Below are 22,934 nucleotides of genomic sequence, written 5' to 3' on the forward strand. Positions count from 1 at the left end.
GGCGCAAAGAATCGCTCCACGGACCGCATGTGCGCTTCTAGCGGGGATGCGGGGGTCTTAAAGTCTGATTCGTCCTTGTTGGGTGTCAGTTCGGAGGCCGGTCAGTATCCCAGGTCTTCCTCCGGTGCGGCGGTTTTTCCCGCCATAAACGCCCATCCCCTGCTGCTCGCCTCAGCCATCTTGGTCGGCCACTCTGCTCGGACGGCTTCTTCTTGGGCCGCCCTTGAGATGGGAGACGTTAATGCCATGGCCGCCCTTGATTTGGGCGACGGCAAAAAAGCGGCTAAAGTTAAGCGCCGTTCTTCCCGCGCGGCTCCTTCACGGAGTGTCGTGCTGGACGCCATCTTGGATGCTCAGCATGTTTCTCCCCCGCTCTTGCGAGCGCCGGTTGAGGGTGCGTCTAGGGCTGTGGCCCAGGCTGCTGAAGTGCACAGTCTGGGGGGTTTCTCCCCCGAGTTTATTTTGCTGCTGCATCAGGCCTTCCTTATGCAAAACGCTGCCCCTTCTCCCTTGTCTGATAAAGGGGTTGAGGCCCCCGGAAGTAAACGCCCTCGGGTGGATTCCCAGGCCTTAGAGGACTCTGTTTCCTCTTATGTAGATGAGGGCAGCGTATCTGAGTTCTCCCAACGGTCCTTTGGGGATTCCTTGGAGGAGACGGATTCCCGCTCGGATGGAGCGGATGACCCCTCTGCAGCGCGGATCTTTCGCTCAGAGGATTTGCCCAACCTGTTACTGCAGGCCATGAGCATTTTGAAGATTTCCTTTCCAGAGGACGTCTCTCCCTCAGCCCCTGTTGGCTCCGTCATTATGCTGGGGACGAAGCGCCCACCTAGAACCTTCCACGTGCATGATGCCATGCACACCTTAATTTCGGCTCAATGGGATGTCCCGGAAGCGAGCCTCAAAGTGGCTAGGGCTATGTCCCGCCTCTATCCTTTGCCTGAAAGTGAACGGGAGGCCTTTCTTTGGCCTACCGTGGATTCTTTAATCACTGCAGTGACTAAGAAAACGGCGTTGCCGGTGGAAGGTGGCACGGCCCTAAAGGACGCCCAAGACAGAAGATTGGAGGTGGCCTTAAGGTCGTCCTTCGAGGCGGCTGCCTTAAGTTTGCAGGCCTCAGTTTGTGGCTCCTATGTGGCCAGGGCGTGCCTGACGATTGTGCAGTGGGCTTCCCCCTCGGATCCTTCCTTGAGGGCTGATTGGCCGGCCCTGGAATCGGGCTTGGCTTATTTGGCAGACTTACTGTATGATGTCTTGAGAGCCTCGGCTAAAGGTATGGCTCAGACAGTCTCTGCGCGGCGGTGGCTTTGGCTGAAACATTGGTCTGCTGACCACGCCTCTAAGTCCCGCCTGGCTAAGTTGCCTTTTAAAGGCAAGCTGCTCTTTGGGGTCGAGCTGGACAAAATTGTGACCGATCTCGGCACGTCTAAGGGCAAGAGGTTACCAGAGGTCAGGGCTCGGGCCAGTGCTCGCCCCGGTATCTCCAGAGGACGGTTTCAGGAAGCCCGTCGGTACCGCCCAGGCAAGTCGGGCTCCTCTGCCCCCTCTTCCTTCAAGAGGAATTTCTCCCCCAAGCAGCATTCCTTTCGCAGAGACCGCCGTTCCGGAGGTGCGCCCTCCGGTCCTCCCCCAGGGTCTCGTACCCAATGACGGGGTCCTGGTCCATGGCCCAGTGCAGATTGGAGGACGCCTGTCCTCGTTTCTGGGCGAGTGGACCAGGGTAACTTCAGACGCTTAGGTGCTGGAAGTCATCAGAGACGGCTACAAGCTAGAGTTCTGCCGACCCTTAAGAGACGGGTTTGTACTCTCTCCCTGCAAGTCTCCGGTCAAAGCTGTGGCAGTGCAGCAGACCTTGGACAATCTGATCCGCCTGGGTGTGGTCGTTCCGGTGCCAGAAAATCAGCTTGGCAAGGGACGTTACTCCATTTACTTTGTGGTACCAAAGAAAGGAGGTTCTGTACGGCCTATCCTCGACCTCAAAGGGGTCAATCGGGCCTTGAAAGTTCAGCACTTTCGCATGGAGACTCTCCGCTCTGTTATAGCGGCAGTGAAGGCAGGGGAGTTCCTGGCATCCTTGGACATCAAGGAAGCGTATTTGCATATTCCCATCTGGCCTCCTCATCAACGCTTTCTGCGTTTTGCAGTCCTGGGCCGACACTTCCAGTTCAGAGCCCTCCCGTTCGGGTTGGCTACTGCTCCGCGGACCTTCTCCAAAGTAATGGTGGTCATTGCGGCCTTCCTGCGAAAGGAAGGAGTACAAGTCCATCCTTATCTGGACGACTGGTTGATCCGAGCCCCCTCTTATGCAGAGTGCGGCAAAGCTGTGGACCGGGTGATTGCTCTTTTGAGCTCCCTGGGGTGGATCATCAACTGGGAGAAAAGTCAGCTGCGCCCGACTCAGTCCCTGGAGTATCTGGGAGTTCGATTCGACACCCAAGTGGGCAGAGTGTTCCTGCCGGACAATCGGATTGTCAAACTTCAGGCTCAGGTGGACCAGTTCCTAGTAGCCTCTCCGTTTCGGGCTTGGGACTATGTGCAGCTGTTGGGCTCTATGACGGCCACGATGGAAGTAGTGCCCTGGGCCAGGGCTCATATGAGGCCACTACAACACTCTCTGCTGCAGCGCTGGACTCCGGTGTCGGAGGATTATGCTGTGTGCCTTCCCTTGGACCCAGCAGTGCGCAAGGTGCTGAGCTGGTGGCTGAAGACAGACAAGTTGTCTGCAGGGATGCCTCTTGTGACCCCGGAGTGGATTGTCGTCATGACGGACGCCTCTTTGACGGGCTGGGGAGCCCACTGCTTGGGAAGGACAGCGCAGGGGCTCTGGTCTCCTGCAGAGGCAAAGTGGTCTATCAACCTCCTGGAACTCAGAGCCATTCGGTTGGCGCTTTTGGAGTTCCTCCCGGTACTGGCGTTGAAGCCAGTACGGGTCCTGTCGGACAATGCCACGGCTGTGGCCTATGTCAACCGCCAGGGAGGTACCAAGAGCGCCCCTCTAGCCAAGGAAGCCATGAATCTATGCCAGTGGGCGGAAGCGAACCTGGAACAGCTGTCAGCTGCCCACATTGCCGGAATCATGAATGTCAAGGCGGACTTTCTCAGTCGCCATACCTTGGATCCCGGAGAGTGGCAGTTATCGGCTCAGGCATTCTTGGACATCACGAAGCGCTGGGGCCAGCCGAGCCTAGATCTGATGGCGTCATCGGCCAATTGCCAAGTGCCGCGCTTTTTCAGCAGAGGACGGGACCCTCGATCTCTGGGAGTAGATGCTCTTCTCCAACAGTGGCCGACACAAGAGCTTCTCTATGTGTTCCCGCCCTGGCCCATGTTGGGCAGGGTACTAGACCGGGTGGCAAAGCATCCGGGCCGGATAATCCTGGTGGGTCCGGACTGGCCCAGACGTCCCTGGTATGCGGACTTGATCAGGCTCTCAGTGGAAGACCCTCTGCGGCTGCCAGTGGAGCAGGGCCTGTTGCATCAGGGTCCCGTGGTGATGGAGGATCCCTCCCCCTTTGGTCTTACGGCCTGGCTATTGAGCGGCAGCGTCTGAGGAAGAAGGGCTTCTCAGACAAGGTCATCGCCACTATGCTGAGAGCAAGGAAGCGCTCTACTTCTACTGCTTACGCCAGGGTTTGGCGTACCTTTGCAGCGTGGTGTGAAGCAGGCTCACTTTCTCCCTTCACTGCTCCAATTTCTTCAGTGCTGGCGTTCCTGCAAGAAGGTCTGAAGAAAGGCCTGTCGCTCAGTTCCATTAAAGTCCAGGTAGCGGCTCTGGCTTGCTTCAGGGGCCGCCTGAAAGGTGCTTCCCTGGCTTCGCAGCCAGATGTGGTACGTTTTCTCAAGGGAGTTAATCACCTGCGCCCTCCTCTGCACTCAGTGATGTCTGCGTGGAATCTCAACCTGGTGCTAAGAGCCTTGCAGAAGCCGCCTTTTGAACCCTTGTCGAGGGCATCTCTGAAAGACCTGACGTTGAAAGCAGTCTTTTTGGTGGCTATCACTTCAGCCAGAAGAGTTTCCGAGCTCCAGGTACTCTCATGTCGAGAGCCTTTTCTGCAGTTCACTGAGGCAGGAGTGACTATTCGCACAGTGCCTTCCTTCCTGCCCAAGATTGTTTCTCGCTTCCATGTGAATCAGCAGCTGTCTCCCTTCCTTTCGTAGGGAGGACTACCCAGAAGAATACTCTGCTCTCAAATATCTGGATGTGAGACTAGTCATCATCAGATACTTGGAAGTGACCAATGATTTCCAGAAATCGGATCATCTGTTTGTCCTGTTTGCAGGTCCTCGTAAGGGTCTGCAGGCTGCTAAGCCTACAGTGGCAAGATGGGTCAAGGAAGCCATTGCAGCGGCTTATGTGGCCGCAGGGAAGGTGCCGCCTATCCAGCTGAAGGCTCACTCCACTAGAGCTCAGGCGGCCTCGATGGCAGAGGCCGGGTCCGTCTCCTTGGAAGAGATTTGCAAGGCGGCAACTTGGGCATCGGCCCATACCTTCTCCAGGCATTACCGCTTGACTGTGGCTGCTCGGGCGGAGGCCGGGTTTGGAGCTTCAGTGTTGCGGTCAGGGATTTCAATGTCCCGCCCTGGGTGAGTACTGCTTCGGTACATCCCACCAGTCTATGGATTGATCAGCATGATGATATGGAAGGTAAAATTATGTATCATACCTGATAATTTTCTTTCCATTAATCATAGCTGATCAATCCATAGCCCCTCCCAGATATCTGTACTGTTTATATTCTGGTTGCATTTCAGGTTCAAGTTTAGTCTTCAGTTCCTGTTCAGGAGGACTTCGTGTTCAAGTTTTTTCAATTGGATTCTTCAAGAGTTGAGACGAGTTTGTGTTACAGTGAGCTGCTGCATTCCTCTCCCCTCCGTTTTACGGGGCTGGATTGAGACATAAATTCTGCCGGCGCTCCCTCCCGCTTCGTGCGGCAGTAGGGCAGCTTTGTACTCCTCCCGCTTCAGTGGTGTTAGGGTCAGTCAGCTCCTCCCGCGGTTGCGGTTGCAGGATAAGCCAGATCCCCCCGCATCGGCGGGGTGGTGTCCCTCCCCCGCTCCGCGGGGATGAGCTGGACGGATTCCCCTCCCCCACTTGTGTGGGGATGAGCTGGGTTAATTCCCCTCCCCCGTTTCGGCGGTGGTGAGCTGGGCAGAGTGTCCCTTTGGGGGTGTAATTCTCTAAGTGCTGAGTCCTGCGGATGGAGCTTGGATATCGACATACTGAGGAGTTTCCGGCAGCACATGACCACATATAGGGAGGCAAAAGGATTGCTCTCTATCTCCACCTGCTGGTAGATGGACACAACCCACCAGTCTATGGATTGATCAGCTATGATTAATGGAAAGAAAATTATCAGGTATGATACATAATTTTACCTTAACGACCCTCCAATGAGGAAATTTTGATCCCTTGCATGCATCAAAGGGCTTTTACCGAGGAAGCTAGCAGCTAACGAAAACGGAATGCAGATGAGCAATTTGTGTACAAACCCCATTGAAACGAGATGCACTAACTTTTTCTGATTGCCTTTACGCAGGAAAAAGGCAGGAAATCTAACGAGAGGTCTGTATCTCTCGTTAGGACAGCTCTGTGCCGGGAAAAATCGTAAAGTGAAAAAACAAAGAAACTGTGAGCCAATCCCAGCGCATTAGCAGAGCTAAAAGCGCTGTGATTGGTCTAAAGGAAACTGAAAGGCATAATCCATAAACAGAAGCCTCTACCAGCCCCAAGGAGTTCAAAAATATTTCTTAAATAAGCTTTCAAAATGTCCCCATGGAAGAGAAATCCAGAGGTAACAAAGAGATGTCTTCATTTTTTTAGGCTCTGGGATAGCGTTAGGAAGTCAGACTCCACGTCTCTCTGCTGCTGTCTGGCAAACAGCCCACGCATTTCAATAATAGAAGAAAGTCTGAAATTAAACTCAGTTGGAAATGTAATCTCCTAATTACCACCTCAGTATGTTGGCAGTCTTCAAACCCCTGCCTCTGGAAGCCCTTCCTTCAACCCTGTCTTCGCACAGCTTCGGTCGCGCGTCTCTCTCCTCCTGGGCCTGCCCCCTTCTGACGTCAGTAACCTACGTAGGTTACTGACGTCAGACGGGGGCAGGCCCAGGAGGAGAGAGACGCGCGACCGAAGCTGTGTGAAGACAGGCATCAGCTTTTCTTCTAGCCCGTGCAGCGCCTTCGGACAGAGGAGAGAGGCGCTGCACAGGCCCGGTAAGAGGGAGGGAGGCCCGGTGGAGGGGGGGAATGGCGGCGACGAACCCAAGAGGGGGCGGGGCACAGGGCGGAGGATGTCGGGAGGCGGAGCTGAGGGGAGACAGAGTAGTGAGGAAGGGAGGGGGGCTGGGGCTGCTAACGGTATGTTTTGCTTAAATTTATAATGCAGGGGGAAGCGGGGGGGGGAACGGTGACCTCGGGGGGGGGGGGGGGCAAGGACGGCCATACAGGATGCTCCTGACGAGCGCCTTTGCCCCCTCCCGACCCTTTTTGTTATTTTTGTTTTGATTTGGGAGCCATGTGCTTGTGTTTTGACTGTTTGTGGCATGCGCAGAGCAGCTAACATAACGCTTGGCTGCTCTGCGCATGATTTAGGGGCCGATTACCGACGTGTATTGTGATTCTTTGATACATTGTACTTTTCAATACCGATCCGAGCATGTGTGACTTGTTGTTTTGGTGCATTCTTCGTTTTTTTAAAATCGTTAGGGACTTTAACGATTTAGATTTTTTAATGTTTGCTTGATGCATCTGCCTCTCAGTCACAATGTTGTTCGTTTCTGCTTCTAAGACCCAGGATCTAGCAAATAGGGGCTTGATGGCAGTTAAAGTTTCCTTATAAATTTATATTATGGTATGATATAAAATATATTTTTTATGAACCACTTCAATTAACTTTCTTTTTGTCTGATAAAAGCCCCTTATCTCCTCCTTTGGAAGGAGAGCCACAGTATCTCCTATAGGTGTGTGACAATATTCGGGCTCATTTTCAAAGCACTTAGCCTTCCAAAGTTCCATAGAAACCTATGGAACTTTGGAAGGCTAAGTGCTTTGAAAATATTAATATGTATTTGGTAGGGAATAAGTTAACAGTATTTGCTGCTGTTTTCCCTCCCTTCTCCTATGTTAATTTTGTTCCACCCCCATAGTGGACTATATATTTAGAGTGATGGTATTAATAATTTTCTCTTTTCTTTTTCTTCATGTTTATGAAGTTTTTCAAAATATTGCTTTTTGTTTCTTTCCAAAGTTTTGTTATGGTAAATTACCCGGTGGGATTTTTCCCTCACCAGCAAAACACTGTAACACCTTCTGAATTAGCAAAGAGAATTTGGGGGATGGGGAAGATAAAATGTGTATACTACTTTAAAGAGATGCACATAAATGAACAAATGAATGCTTTTTATTGTTCTCACAATAAATCCACTCTGTAATTACATCACAGGAAAATCATTTTATACCAAAATGTCATACTCATATAATAAAATAAATTATAGTTTATTAGATTTGATATACCGCCAAGCCTAACTGGCAGACCTAGGCAGTTTACACAGGTACAAAATGTGCGGAGAAATAGAAAGGAACTACAATATTTGATAGGAAAGAATAGCCGGCATACAAAAGAATCAAGCCACACGCAGGAAAGAGAAAGAAGGGGAAGAAAAGGTATGGGAGGTGCAGGGTAAGAAGGTATGGGCGAAAAGACAAAAAGTGAGAGAGAGAGAAAGGGGAAGAGAAAAAAATAAGGTATGGGGGGGGGGGGGGGGGGGGACGGGGAAACGGGACGGGACAGAGAAACAGCATCTGTTTTCACTGAAGAAAACCCTGGGGAAGGACCGAGAGGGACTAGCAAAAGTACACCTGAGAATGAGGTGGATAGAGCGCCGTTCACAGAAGAGAGTGTGTATCAACAACTTGGAAAGCTGAAGGTGGACAAAGCCATGGGGCCGGACGGGATCCACCCCAGAATACTGAGGGAGCTCAGAGAGGTTCTGGCGGGTCCTCATAAAGACTTGTTTAATAAATCCTTGGAGACGGGAGAGGTTCCGAGGGATTGGAGAACGGCGGAGGTGGTCCCTCTTCACAAAAGTGGGGATAGGGAAGAAGCTGGAAACTACAGGCCGGTAAGCCTTACTTCGGTTATTGGAAAAGTAATGGAAGCCATGCTGAAGGAAAGGATAGTGAATTTCCTGGAAGCCAATAAGTTGCAAGATCCGAGACAACATGGTTTCACCAAAGGGAAATCGTGCCAAACGAATCTCATTGAATTCTTTGACAGGGTGACAGGAGAATTAAATCAAGGACGTGCTATGGACGTCATCTACTTAGATTTCAGCAAGGCTTTTGACACGGTTCCCCACAGGAGGCTCTTAAATAAACTAGACGGCCTGAAGATAGGACCCAAAGTGGTGAACTGGATTAGGAACTGGTTGATGGACAGACGCCAGAGGGTGGTGGTGAATGGAGTTCGCTCGGAGGAGGGAAAGGTGAGTAGTGGAGTGCCTCAGGGATCGGTGCTGGGGCCGATTCTGTTCAATATATTTGTGAGTGACATTGCCGAGGGGTTACAAGGTAAGGTTTGCCTTTTTGCGGATGACACCAAGATTTCCAACAGAGTGGACACCCCGGAGGGTGTGGAAAACATGAAAAAAGATCTGAAGAAGCTAGAAGAATGGTCTAACGTTTGGGAATTAAAATTCAATGCGAAGAAATGCAAAGTGATGCACTTGGGGAGTAGAAATCCAAGGGAGACGTATGTGTTAGGCGGGGAGAGTCTGATAGGCACGGACGGGGAGAGGGATCTTGGGGTGATAGTATCTGAGGACCTGAAGGCGACGAAACAGTGTGACAAGGCGGTGGCAGTAGCTAGAAGATTGCTAGGCTGTATAGAGAGAGGAGTGACCAGCAGAAGAAAGGAGGTTTTAATGCCCCTGTATAACACGTTGGTGAGGCCCCACCTGGAGTATTGTATTCAGTTTTGGAGACCGTATCTTGCGAAGGATGTTAAAAAAATAGAAGCGGTGCAAAGAAAAGCTACGAGGATGGTATGGGATTTAGGTTCCAAGACGTATGAAGAGAGGCTTGCTGACCTGAACATGTACACCCTGGAGGAAAGGAGGAACAGGGGTGATATGATACAGACGTTCAAATATTTGAAAGGTATTAATCCGCAAACAAACCTTTTCCGGAGATGGGAAGGCGGTAGAACGAGAGGACATGAAATGAGATTGAAGGCGGGCAGACTCAGGAAAGATGTCAGGAAGTATTTTTTCACGGAGAGGGTGGTGGACGCTTGGAATGCCCTCCCGCGGGAGGTGGTGGAGATGAAAACGGTAACGGAGTTCAAACATGCGTGGGATATGCATAGAGGAATCCTGTGCAGAAGGAATGGATCCTCAGAAGCTTAGCTGAAATTGGGTGGCGGAGCAGTTGGGGGGAATAGGGGGTGGTGGTTGGGAGGCGAGGATAGGGGAGGGCAGACTTATACGGTCTGTACCAGAGCCGGTGATGGGAGGCGGGACTGGTGGTTGGGAGGCGGGAAATACTGCTGGGCAGACTTATATGGTCTGTGCCCTGAAAAGGACAGATACAAATTCATGGTAAGGTATACACATATGAGTTTGTCATGGGCAGACTGGATGGACCATGCAGGTCTTTATCTGCCGTCATCTACTATGTTACTATGTAAACCAAAAGACAGCTAAGCACTAGGGCAAGCCAAAAGCCTCGGTAAAGAGCCAAGCCTTTAATCCCACTTTAAAATTTTAAAAAGAGGATTCTACGTGAATGTGCAAAGGGAGTGAATTCCAATGAGAGGGAACCATGTAAAAGAAAGTGCGATGTCTAGTGGATTCCAACTGAGCTTGCTTGGGACGGGCAAGACCAGACGGTGATTGTTCAGTTAGTGGAGGAGACAGACGGGTGAATATGGGATGGTGAGAGAGAAAATATACTGTGGAAGGCCAAGCCTGTGCACCTTAAAGGTCAGTGTCAGCAATTTGAAGATAATATGTTGGTTGATAGGAAGCCACTGATATTGCTGAAGAAGAGGGGAGATGTGGTCTTGGAACAGGCATGGCATGGCATAGCAATCAGATGGCAGTGTTTTGCAGGGTTTTCAATCTCTTAATGGTATTCTGAGTATAGCTGAGATAAGCAATATTACAATATTCCAGTTTTTTGGTTAGGGATGCAAGGATTAGTGAATGGAAAATGGTGGAACTGAAATATCAACGGACTTCATGAAGTTGGTGAAGGATGAAGAACCCTACCTTACAGATGTTGGAAACCTGGGGCATGAACGTAAGACATGAGTCAAATATGACACCCAGATAGTGGAATGAGTCTACTAGTAGAATGGAGGAACCAAAAATATTCAGGGGGCTAGATGGGGCAGAAACACCTCCTGTGAATCAACAGGCTAAATTTTTTTCTTTGTTGAGTATGAGTCTGTGGTCAGCAAGCCATATCGAAATGAGTTCCAAACAGTTGTGAAGTGGCACAAATGAACGATTATTTAGTGGGAAACAGTAGTAAGATGTCCACATAAAATGGAATGAAACACTGGTAGCTTGAATTAAGGTTGTGAGAGGGCTAAGAAACAAATTGAAGAGGAGGGGAGAGAGGACAGAACCCTGGGGAGTCCACACGTCAGGGGGCGAGAAGAAGATTTTGATGTGGCGGTGACAATTGTGTAACAGTGGTTAGAGAGGAAAGAGGAAAACCAGGATAGAACAGATCCTGTAAGACCCAGTGAGGAGAGATGGGAGAATAATAGAGAGTGGTCGACAAGATCAAAAGTGGCAGAGAGGTCAAGAGAAATAGCAAGGACAACATTGTTTTTCAAGGTGGGAAAGTAATGACGGTTTCGGTGCTGTAGTGGGCCCTAAATCCTGGCTGTTTGTAATGAAGGGCAAGTGATTTTTCAGTAAAGAAAGAGAGCTGTGAAAAAAAACTATATTTTCTAAGACTTTGGAAAAGAAGCAAAGGTTACATACTGGACGGTAATGGGCAGGGTTTTGGGGGTCTAAAGTGTATTTCTTTAGAATAGGTCTAACAATGGCAGATTTACACAGTTGAGGAACCTGACCAGAGGAAAGGCTTTTATTAATTAAAGAGAGAATATAAGGATAGAGATTGAGTTCTTGGATCTTTAAGTTAACCATATAGTGGGAAAAGGGTCACTCTGGTACTTGAAAGGGCTAGTGAGAGAGAGTGAAGAGTTTGTGATTTGAAAGAGGCCCAAGATGAGGAACCAGAGAGATCTGACAGAGCCTAGAGAAGACTGTGAAACAGGACTAGAAGGTGAGAGGGTACTGAGTAATGTCTGGACATTATTTGAGAAGTATTGAGAAAGACACTCAGCAGAAGGGATGAGGGAGGAACCTTGCAACGCGGTAGGCAATGTCAAAAGCCATGGAAATTTGAGCAAATGTCCTTAGATTGAGGGCTTTCTGTATACGGTTTTCAAAGTATTGGGCTTTTGCCTTATGAAGAGGAAGTTGTTACAGCCAATGAACACTGAACTCTGTTCCCTAAAAAAAAGCCCTGTCCCTTCCCTCTGACTAACTGTATCAGTTACCCCTCTAAGTACACACTCCTCTCAATTCTCTCAGATAAAATTCTAGCCTGCATGTGGTTTCCAAATCAAACTCTGAAACTTTGCCAGAACATATAAACTGCATACGTTTTCAAAGTCCAGTTTGGCTGATGGGCACCAGTGGAGGGGCTAAGTCAGGGGCTATCTCTCTCAATTATTGTTGGTAAATTCAGGGCCTGGTGGGAAGAGACACACTACTGCCCCTCCGACCAGATTCTGTCAATCCCTAGATCCTGGGCCTTTTTACTTTTAGCCACTTCACAGACCACCAGCTCTCTAGCTGGTCTCCAGTCAGTTACCTCCCCAAATCCCCTCTGGCTCACTTTTATATGATTCTCTCTACATTAAACTTCATGCAGGGGATTTCCAGCCCTGACTGCACAGTCAGATTCACGTGAACAGAGAAAGAGTCAACAATTCCATTTTTGGGACACCTCTTTCAGGTCAAACTTGGGCGGGCCACTGTACCTTGAATATCTGTAATGGTTCTTCCTTATTTGGTCCTATCACAGTCAGCCCTGTCAAGCTGTTTTCTTTCCTTTCTCTCTACATTTCTGTGCAATTTACCATGTCCTCAGTAATTCTCAGAAAACATGACACTTGTTTGTTCTTTTCTGTAACTAAACAAGCAAGCCAGTACTTTTCCTCTAAGAGAATAAATCCTGACACCTAACTCTCTACACTAGTAGTATTTTACCAATTAATTAAAAACCCTCCCAAGGAATTAAAAATCTAATTTATCCTCATGTTTGTATATTTGGGTGTTGTACAATGCAATACAAAGCTTATTAACTCCTCTATCCCAACAAATGGTCCAGGATGGATTACAATCAAAACTTAACCAATACAGTCATTGAGATTTACAATTTTTAAGACTAAGATAAACACAATCATGAGTATGGTGCTCATTTGAAGCAGATGGACATCTCAAAGTGGACAAAAAAAGTCCATCTGCCGAAGACTTCCAAATCACAATTTTTGAAAGGCAGAATTTGGACATTTTACACTGTAGTTTATTCAAATAGCAAGGGGCCTGATTTGGAAGTCCCAAAATTAGGATGCCTTTCAGTGACAACTGATCAAGAAGAGGTGATAGTGCCTGTTAATATGGATCATATAGAACATACTGGACGGACATGGCTAAGAAAGACCATATCACAGGCTGAACAGTAGTCTGTCAGATTGTGTGCTGAACTAGGCCTCAAAAGGTTAAAAAGGACAAACTGAAAAATGCTTGCAATGGTATATTTGACATTTACTGGAAAAGGCCCTGTAACAACTGAAAGGCTTTTGCAATATGGCCTAACCAGGAAATGGAAATGGTTTGCAAACAGTTTTTGCTAAGAAACTGAGATATGATTTCATTAGAAAATAATTTATAGACCCAGCTGATTCAGGGAAATTTTGATAGTCCAACAGGTGGTAGACAGTAAACAGAAACTTGTGGTAAAAGTAAGCAGAACCAGTGGTTACAGACAATTATGTCGCAAAATATGAATGACCCTAATGACCTACTGATAGGTGAAATTACAGTAAAATGTTAGATTAAGTAATTTCCAGTAACTAATTGCTGAATTGTAAAAAAAATCACAAATGCTGAGATAAAGTATTTTGATAATGCTGATTTCTGATAACTAAGTAAAATAATTAATTAACAGAAATATGAATTACGTATATGCATATGGTTTTTAGGGTATATAATTGCCAGCTGTAATCTGTAAAATTTAGAGAAGTAATACTGAGAATTCGCGCTTGGCGGCCAGTTTACCACTCTCTATGAGAAAAAGCTTATGGACTATGCTGATTAAATTATTCTGATTTGATGTACTGACTAGAGACTGAAATAATTATATACAGTAGCAAGTGTACCCCTGATTGGTAAGTCAAAATAAGCTGCTTATTCTCATATTCTTTACAGCCTTCTGTGTCTCTCTCCTTCTTTTAGTACTTCATAAGACAGCTTACATGCTGCAGTGGTGGACACTGTTAGCTACTGTATAGACTTGTGTTTAGCTACCTAGAAGGAGGGCAGACAAATTGGAGTAAATACATGCCCTTGTATAAGTCTCTGGTGAGGCCCCATTTGGAGTATTGCATTCAATTCTGGAGACCGCATCTACGGAAAGATATAAACAGGATGGAGTTGGTCCAGAGGGTGGCTACAAAATTGGTAAGCGATCTCTGTCATAAAACATATAGGGAGGAGATCTCGCGATGCTGTGAGCTGGAAGGACGCTTAGCGCTGCAGCTCTGGGACTCCAGCTCCTAAATGGCCAAAAACCGGAGTATCAAGGAGGAGGTGATCCACCAAGGTGGATGAACACTAACTCCCACAAGAAATCAACAGATAGAGGGAAGTGGGAAGTGGACCAATGACTCCAGGGAGACGGGATACTGATGTACAAAAACCAGAGTAAAAATAATTGAAACGCTCCCCTCCTTCGAACATAAGTAGTTGAGAAGTATATGGACAGATACCTGCACCGCTCTCCCGGTCAGATGGCACACAAAACGGTGAGAAAAGAGAAAAATAAAATTGGGACCGAAGCCAAGATGACGGACAGCGAGTGTGAGCCAGGAGCGGAGTTCACCGAAGCACAACTAGCACAAATTACAGCAGTGATTATGAAAGCGCTGGCCCCGCGATGGACACGCTTTCCGAAAAGCTAGATAGCTATGCCGCCGGCCTCGATGGATTACAAACACGCATGGAAGATGTGGAAACCCGAGTAATGGCGCTGGAAGACAATGTGCGAACACATGGGCTGGAGATTACCAGTCTAGAGAGACAGCTGAAAGAAATGACTGACAAACTTGAAGATCTTGAGAACCACTCGCGGCAAAATAATATCAGATTGGTTGGCCTGCCTGAGAGTATACCGGAGACTAACATGGCAGAATGGCTAGAGCGGTGGCTGGGCCAGGAATTGGCCCTGACGGACTCGGGGCCGCTGGTGGTGGAAAGAGCCCATCGGGTACGCCGGAAAACAAAAGACAATAACCAGCCCCGAGTGGTAATTGCAAAAGTTCTGAACTATAAGCATAAACAGGAGATCCTACAGGGATTTAAACTAAAGAGAGACACCCATATGATTCTAAACGTGTCCTAATTTTCCAGGACTTTTCCCAGTCCATACAAGAAAGGAGGAGGCAATTTCACCCCCTGTGCACAGCCCTGATTTAAAAAAAAATCAAATTTATGTTAACATATCCAGCTCGCCTACGGATTTTCTATCAAGATAAGTGGCAGCACGTTGATAAAGTTCAATCTGCAAGAACATTTTTGAATGCCCAAGGACTTCTGGCGGGAGACTGAAAAAGCGCCCAAGTAACTATTGAAGTTCTGTCAGACGGAATAAACAACTAACGGGGTGAGGGGAGGTGATACGCTTCGGGGGGCAGGAGGGAGTGGGGGTCCCTTAGCGTCACAGGTGATCTCTACTTTCAGCTAGTGCAGGAAGGTCCCAAGGGATCTCAGCAGAGGGCGGGAGAGAGAGGGGAGGGAGGGAGGGGCTGGAAGAAGGGGCTATTTGTACTATACGGATGAGGAGCTTCTAGACAGAGACAACGACTAACATGGGGAGGAGGATACCAACAGCGGCCAAGGGGCAGGTGGACCCCAAGGGGGATAGACACACCACATAGGACTAGGACCCGCACAAAACAACCTCATACAACTCAATCATGCCAATCAGACTAGCTACATGGAATGTGGGAGGTATAACATCCCCCATAAAAAGAACAAAAATACTAGCTGCCCTCAAAAGGCATAAAATAGATATCGCCTGCCTGCAAGAAACGAGACTGTCAGACCAAGAACACAAAAAATTGAAAAAAACAATGGGTTGAGGAGGTACACGCGGTAGCGGCCCAGGGGCGGAGGGGAGGCGTGGCAGCTCTCGTGAGGAGAGGGGTGCCCTGCAAATTGACACCAATAGAAAGAGGGGAACAAGGGAATTACATTCTGCTCAAAGTGTGGTCACAAGGGACGGAGTTTCATTTACGGTCCTTATACAGTCCTAACATACCAGATAAGAAATTTTATCAGCAGCTGATGACCAGATGTATGGCCCTCCGGGGAGGTGAACTAATGGTAGTGGGAGACTTCAATTTGATCTCAGACCCCACCCTAGACTGCTCCACGTCCACATCACTGTACTATCGAGGGTACAGATCCAACACGTGGCAGATGTTTGCCACCACACTAGGCCTGGTGGATACTTGGAGGGTCCTTCACCCCGGGGAGAGGGACTATACCCATCGATCAAGGGCACATGGCACCCAAGCTCGCCTAGATTACATACTGACGGACCAGGCCTTGTTCTCCTGGATAAATACAGTCCACATAGGCCCTGAGGAAATTTCTGACCACGCCTCAGTGTGGGCAGACATGGACCTGGCCCTGGGAACGGAGGGGGGTGGTCCAGGGTGGCGTTACCCGACATACTTAGCTGGGGACCCACACTTTTGCCAATATATACACACTAAGTGGGCCGAGTACAAAGAACATAACACACAGCACGAGGACCAACCTAAATTGTTCTGGGCAACCTCGAAAGCAGTGTTGAGGGGTGAGATTATCGCTTATGTATGCAGGAGGAAAAAACATTTAGCGAAAAGTATATTACAGTTGGAAGGGCAGGTAAAAACGGCTAAAGCGAAACACACTCAAGATCCCAATGCACAAACACTGGAGGCCCTGAAGGCGACCCAAGTGGCCCTTAACACCCTCATACATGAGAAAACCACACATTCTATGAATTACCAAAAGTACAGGCTAAAGAGGTTTGGGAATAGGTCAGGGAGACTAATGGCGAGGCTGATTAAAGGGTGGGGAGGCTCTAGAATAATAGACGCGCTTAAAGACTCTAATGGACAGATAGTTAATGACCACAAAGTGATAGTTGGCCTTTTCACAGACTATTTTGCCTCCTTATATAGAGCTGACGCGGGGAGACAGGGCACACCGACAGAGATACAACACTACCTAGACCAGGCAAAGCTCCCTAAACTGACAGAGTCAGAACTGGAGGCCTTGAATGCACCCTTACAACTTACCAAACTGCAAACGGCGATCTAATCTCTAAAAGCACACTCAGCCCCGGGGCCTGGCGGGTACTCCGGGGAGTACTACAAAAACCTACCGGCAGAGGTGATGGGCGTACTACTAGCTTACTTTGAGGAGGTGGTTGAGACTGGTTCATTCCCCCTGCATGAGAACACAGCACTAATAACCCTGATCCCGAAACCCGGGAAGCCCAGAGAGCAGGTGACATCATACCAGCCTATCTCTCTCATAAACGTAGAAGTAAAAATAGTAGCTAAGATACTGGCAGAGAGGATGGTCATACACCTTACTAGGATGGTAACCTCTGAACAAGTGGGTTTTGTGAGAGGGAGACAGTCCTCCTTTAATGTCAGGCGACTGCTGCTGGCGATGGCTCGCTGCCAGGCGGGAGGAGACCATGGGCGTAGACTGGGGGGGGCAAACGTGGACGACCCGCAGCGGCGAACTGGTGGGTGGGGTGCCACTCCAGCAGTAAAAGCAGCAAGTAGACAGGCTCATTCCGTCCTCCGCATCCCTGCCCTCTCTGCGTCCCGCCTTCCTCTGATGTCATTTCCTTTGGGCAGGCGGGATGCTGAGAGGGCAGGGAAGCGGAGGACAGAGTGAGCCTGTCTGCTTACTGCTTTTACTACTGCTGCAACTTCGGTAGGGGCTGCAGCGATTACAACAATCTGCCTCGGAGCTTCGGCCTTCCCTGCCACACGTTCCGCCTATGCGGAATAGGAAGATGTAGCAGAGGAGGCGGGAGGCGCACAGTGCAGGTCCAGGAGGCTGCCGCTCCGGCTCAGGTGCGGCCGGGGGGAGGAGCGGCCCGGGCTGGGATGCTGTGCAGCAGGGAGCCGGGGCCAGCGACGGCTATGGCAGCGTTTGTGGTGAGTGCGGGAGCCGGGGCTCCTCTGCAGGAGGGCGGGTGCACGTGCAGGGTCTTTGTTTATATGTGAGGCGCAGGACGTGTTGGGAAGAGAAATTAGCGGTCCCGGCGGCTGAGGAGTACGAGGAAGGTGAGCTTCAGCACATTACAACGCTTCACCCCCGTCTGCACAAAATATACAGGCCTGCTTCTGCGCTAACAAATGCTCTCACCACAGACCTGGAACACCTGGTCCACAGCCCCTCCCCCCCAGCACCCCTAGAGCAACTCAGCGGATTCCCCCCTCCCACCCAACAAACACACATCACCTGGAGCAATTGGTCCCCCAGTAGTGAATACCCTGGAGCCATTAACACCCTCTGCTAACAAATGCCCCCAGCACACACACACACACCTGGAGCAACTCAGCAGATTCCTTCCCCCCTCCTCCCAACACACACACCACCTAGACCTGTAGCAAATACCCTTTAGCCATTCGGGACGTGCAGCAGGGAAGTCCGAGGCAAAGCGAATAGAAAAACTAAATGATCAGACAACAAAGGTAGAAAAAAGTATTTTATTCAGAATTTATTAATTGGAGCATGTCAGCTTTTGGAAATGTGCATCTGTGCTATTTTGCATGTAAGTTTCAAATTTTCTGGTATTGCTGCATGCTGAGTCTGACATCTTGAGTTAACTTTCCAGTTCAGTATTTTGCCTTCATATTTTTTGATTTCTGGCTCCTTGTGTCATGTCTGTTGTGTCATGTGTTTGCTATGTGTGATCAAAGTGCAGTATTCTGCTAGCGTGTAGTATTTGCAGCCCTTTTTGTTTTGCTTTTTTTTCACGAGGTAGTGTATTGGTGTTTTAGAGCCTGGTGTAATTACAGTTCTACCTTTTCACGCATAAGGTTGTAGCTCGTCCTGTCCTTGGAATTAGTGCTGTTATGGTTTAGTAAGGATATGAGTGTGTTTTTGTACAAGTTTGTGTATAGCGTTTTGCAGTGGAGAGATTGTGTGTTGGCCTTACTGAGGTGGCACCAAAACATCAGAAAGGGTGTAGAGCCTAAATCATGACACACTACCTCTTGAAGGATCTACATATAGAGCCTATGCATTTCTAAGGTCAACACTGGCATGGTATGGGAAAGGGGGTGGGGAAATACTACTGGAGTGGAAGAGGGAGTGCTGGGTAATAAGGAAGGAAGGAAGGAAGGAAGGAAGGAAGGAAGGGAGAAAGAGCTGGCTTGATATACATATTCATTATGGTTATTCCCAAAAAAAGCCAGCTTTTTTTCCCTTTCTTCCTTCCTCCAAATTAGCATATTCATTTGAATATATATATATATACAGTGCAATCCGCTTAAGTGCAAGGGCCTGGGACCGAAGAAATAGATGCAGTTAACAGGAGCGTGCGCTTAACCATTGTGAGCCAAAGAAGCTTGACATCTGATAAACATATGAACAGTACTGTTTATTAAATGTACACACTATACAGTCTCTGTTATTTGGCTTTCTTGAAATAGTCAGTGATAGTCCTCTGCACACTGCGGTGTCTTTGGGTTTCATAGATTAAGTCTGCCAGACGGTAAAATCGTTCATAGCTCTGACACCCAGCGTTCTCCAGGTAGGCCCTAATGGTGCTGAGACCCTCCAGCGCTGTAGCAAAAGTGGCAGGAGGTTGTTGGATCGGTGCCTCGCTGCTCATCTGATCGCTTGCTTCATCGCCGGCTGTTGCCTGCATGCAGGCGCAGAGCTCGACATCCATGCTGTCGCCGGTTGTCTGTAGACTGCAATCGACAGCTATGTATCAATGGAACTACTCTTTGCTAACACCGGCTGGGATGTCAGCAGCTTGTTGATCTGCCGCGCTGGCAATGGCTGCATCCGTTTGGTCCCTGCCCACATCCTTGACAAAGCGTGCCCGCCTGTAGCATTTGATAATGGTTGCCTGTGTGACCCGATTCCAGGCTTCTTTCTGCAGGTGTAGGGAATCCAACAGGGACAGAGAACGAGCCAGTTCAATGGCACGTTTGTTATCACCAGTCTGTCCGTCCATAAGGCCCATCAGACGCCTTAGAAGAAGAGCACGATAATGGGTTTTGAAATTGGCTATGATGCCCTGATCCAATGGTTGGATCAGAGAGGTAGTGTTTGGAGGCAGGAAGACCAGCTTAACATGAAACAGCCTGACAGGAGCAGTGTGTGCAGCAGAATTGTCGCAGAGCAGCAAAATGGGATGCTTTTGTGCCCTCATTCTGGTGTTTAAATCCTTTAGCGATTGCTTCCAAAGGCCCCCAGTCATCCATGAATTGGCATTCGCCTGGTATGACACAGAGAGCCGCTTCACGTTCTTGAAGCAACGAGGCTTTTTACTCTTCCCGATGACCAGGGGTTCCAGCTTCTCACCCCCATCCATATTGCAGCATAGGAGGATGGTCAGTCGTTCCTTCGACGCTTTGCTTCCCGTGAGTGTGGCCTGCTTGAATGCCAGTGTGCCATCAGGAATGGCTCGCCAGTAGAGGCCGGTTTCATCGGCGTTGAAAATGTCACGAGGTGCATACTCGTTCAGGATGGAAGGAAGAACTGACACCACCCAATTTTCAGCCCCCGAGTCATCAGCATCCTGCCTCTCACCGTGCTGCTTCTTAAATGTAATATTGTTCCTTCTTTTCCACCTTTCCAGCCACCCGACAGTGGCTTTGAACTCAGTTAGCCCAAGACAGCCAGCTAACTGGCCAGCTTTCTCCATGAGCAGCGGACCACTTACAGGAAACTGTCTGCTCCTGACCTGTGAAAACCACCGAAGGAGAGCCTCTTCAACCTTCTCAGCCTTTCCCGCCCGCTTACGTTGTGGGTTTCTGTTGCTTCGCCAGTCTCCCAGAAGCTGGTGTTCCCGCTTCGAGATTCGCGAAATTTGACTGGGGTTCACGCCATATTCTCGGGCAATAGATGCTTGGCTCTGCTCGTTTTTTAATTTCTTAAGCACTTCTATTCTTTCACACAAGGTTAAAGTCTTACTTTTGCGTCGCTCCATGGCACACTGTAGCCGCCTTTCCTCCGCACCTGTGCTGCCTGTGGGCCGTTAACCGAGACTTTGCACACCTTGGTCGCGTGGCAACAGAGCGGGAGGGTTGGCAGGAGCATCCCCTGTGCTCTCGATGGCTCTTTGCAAAATTTCAGCAGTGTTGGCCAGGAGCAATACCACTTGTGGCCACCGGAGGGCGCCCGCCATGGAAGTCGGAAAGGGTTCTTTTTTGCTTCCCTGCAGCCAGGCAGCAGTTCCTAAGGGTTGGCTAGGTAAGCCGAGTCTCTCCCCTCTAAGGGGGGGGCTGACTTTTCCTTCCCACAGGTCAGAGAGGTTTCTCTGGATTACTATGTTGGTGGTGCTCGCTGCTGACCGGGGCGCCTCAACCGAGAAGCCTGCCTGGGCTCAGAGGCACCTGCACGGGGCTAGTCCAGAAGGGCATTGCCCGCCACCGTCGGAACCAGCTGTGGAGGGCGCTCCGGGGCCGCAGAAAGAATGGCCCTGCATGGAAGTCACTGGCAAGGGGAGAGAAGGTCCCGAAAGCCAGACAGCCCTCGGAGAGCCGTCCCGGGGCTCCCCGAGAGGGACCTGCCTGCCCCTGGTGCGCGCCCACCAGGGGGCGCTCCCAAGAAGCACAAATGAGGGCTAGGACCTGTTCTGGGAGATTGGACCGAAAGCCTGGGATGCCCCCTTCTGAGTGGGAGCCCTGACTTTTCGTTTTGACAGTGCGGCAGCAGAGAGGCGTGCCTGCCTATCTCTGTCTCTGTGTGTCTCTACTAGACTCTTCATTTCTCTCTCTTTCTCTTCCAGTAGGTGAGAGTGATTTTTTTTTCCTTCTTGTCTGCTTTTCCTCTCTTATGTCCACTGATCAATTTGGCACTTCAGACCCGAACAGGGAGCGCCCTCGTGGGCCGTCTAGTTTGGTGTTCAGGCGATGCGGTTTCTCCCTACCTGTTCGGATCCTCCAGGGAGGGCTCCCTCTGATGGTAGCCTGCAGTCTTGGTGAGACTGAGGAGTCCGGCAGTCTCTGTGCAGGTGTCCGAGCTCGCTGGGAGTGTGGTCCGGGCCCGGGTCTGTCCGCTCTCTTGCGCGTCCCTCCTGGGCGAAATGCATTCCTCCGGTTGCCAGTGGCATGTCTCTCTACATGGGTGAGGTTCCCTGTCGGGTGAACCCCACGCGCCGACTTCTCCTTCCCGCCAGCTGCGCAGAGGCGCTGGCCTTCCGCCAGGGAGCGGAGGCTGGGCCGCTGCCGGTCCGGCCACCCCCTTCTCCCGGGGGGGGGGGGGGGGCGTCCGGTCCGGCACCGCCGCGGCTACCTGGTTGATCCTGCCAGTAGCATATGCTTGTCTCAAAGATTAAGCCATGCATGTGTAAGTACGCATGGCTGGTACAGTGAAACTGCGAATGGCTCATTAAATCAGTTATGGTTCCTTTGATCGCTCCATCTGTTACTTGGATAACTGTGGTAATTCTAGAGCTAATACATGCCGATGATCGCTGACCTCCCGCGATGCGTGCATTTATCAGACCAAAACCTATCCGGGGGCTTGCCCCCCTGGCCGCTTTGGTGACTCTAGATAACCTCGGGCCGATTGCACATCCCCGTGATGGCGACGATCCATTCGGATGTCTGCCCTATCAACTTTCGATGGTACTTTCCGCGCCTACCATGGTGACCATGGGTAACGGGGAATCTGGGTTAGATTCCGGAGAGGGAGCCTGAGAAACGGCTACCACATCCAAGGAAGGCAGCAGGTGCGCAAATTACCCATTCCCGACTCGGGGAGGTAGTGACGAAAAATAACAATACAGGACTCTTTTGAGGCCCTGTAATTGGAATGAGTACACTTTAAATCCTTTAACGAGGATCCATTGGAGGGCAAGTCTGGTGCCAGCAGCCGCGGTAATTCAGTGGCTGTCCAGACTGTGTGAGAGAAGGAGGTGTGTGGAGGAGCTCTGAGAAGGACCAGCAGGTTGAGGTTGGAGCTGGAGAGCAGTGCAGGGGCCTGGGCCTGGAAGCACTGCAGGACCAGGCTCCAAGGCCTAGTCGGAGGCCGAAAACCATGGAGAAGGAGAAGGGGCTCCAGAGATACAGCAGCCCCAAGGTGGTGGTGGAGAGATGGGTGCCCGGCCAAGGAGAGCGGGCTGGAGCGGCACAGAAGGCCCCAAGAGAAGGCTCAGGCCGGCAGGAGGAAGGTAAGGGCAGAAAAGTCCCTGAATTAAGTGATCCTAGTGAGAGATGGCCTGCCCCAGGGACTGGAATAGCGAAAAGGGGACAAGGTGAAGAACTAGGAAAGAAGGGTGAAGAGGCCCAGAAAGGAGAAGGCCCAGTGAGTGGGGGAGCTGGTCAGAAGCTGGAAAGGGAGAGGCCAGAACCCAGTGGTCCAGTGCTG

General features: G+C 49.9%; 1 protein-coding gene across 1 annotated transcript in view; it reads left to right on the forward strand.

Moving 5' to 3' along the window:
- LOC115478317 (pseudouridine-5'-phosphate glycosidase-like) overlaps positions 1-22,934 on the forward strand; it is a 770,820-nt gene that overhangs the window by 338,208 nt on the left and 409,678 nt on the right. The window lies entirely within an intron of this gene.

Source organism: Microcaecilia unicolor, chromosome 10, assembly GCF_901765095.1.
Source record: "Microcaecilia unicolor chromosome 10, aMicUni1.1, whole genome shotgun sequence".
NCBI lineage: Eukaryota > Metazoa > Chordata > Amphibia > Gymnophiona > Siphonopidae > Microcaecilia > Microcaecilia unicolor.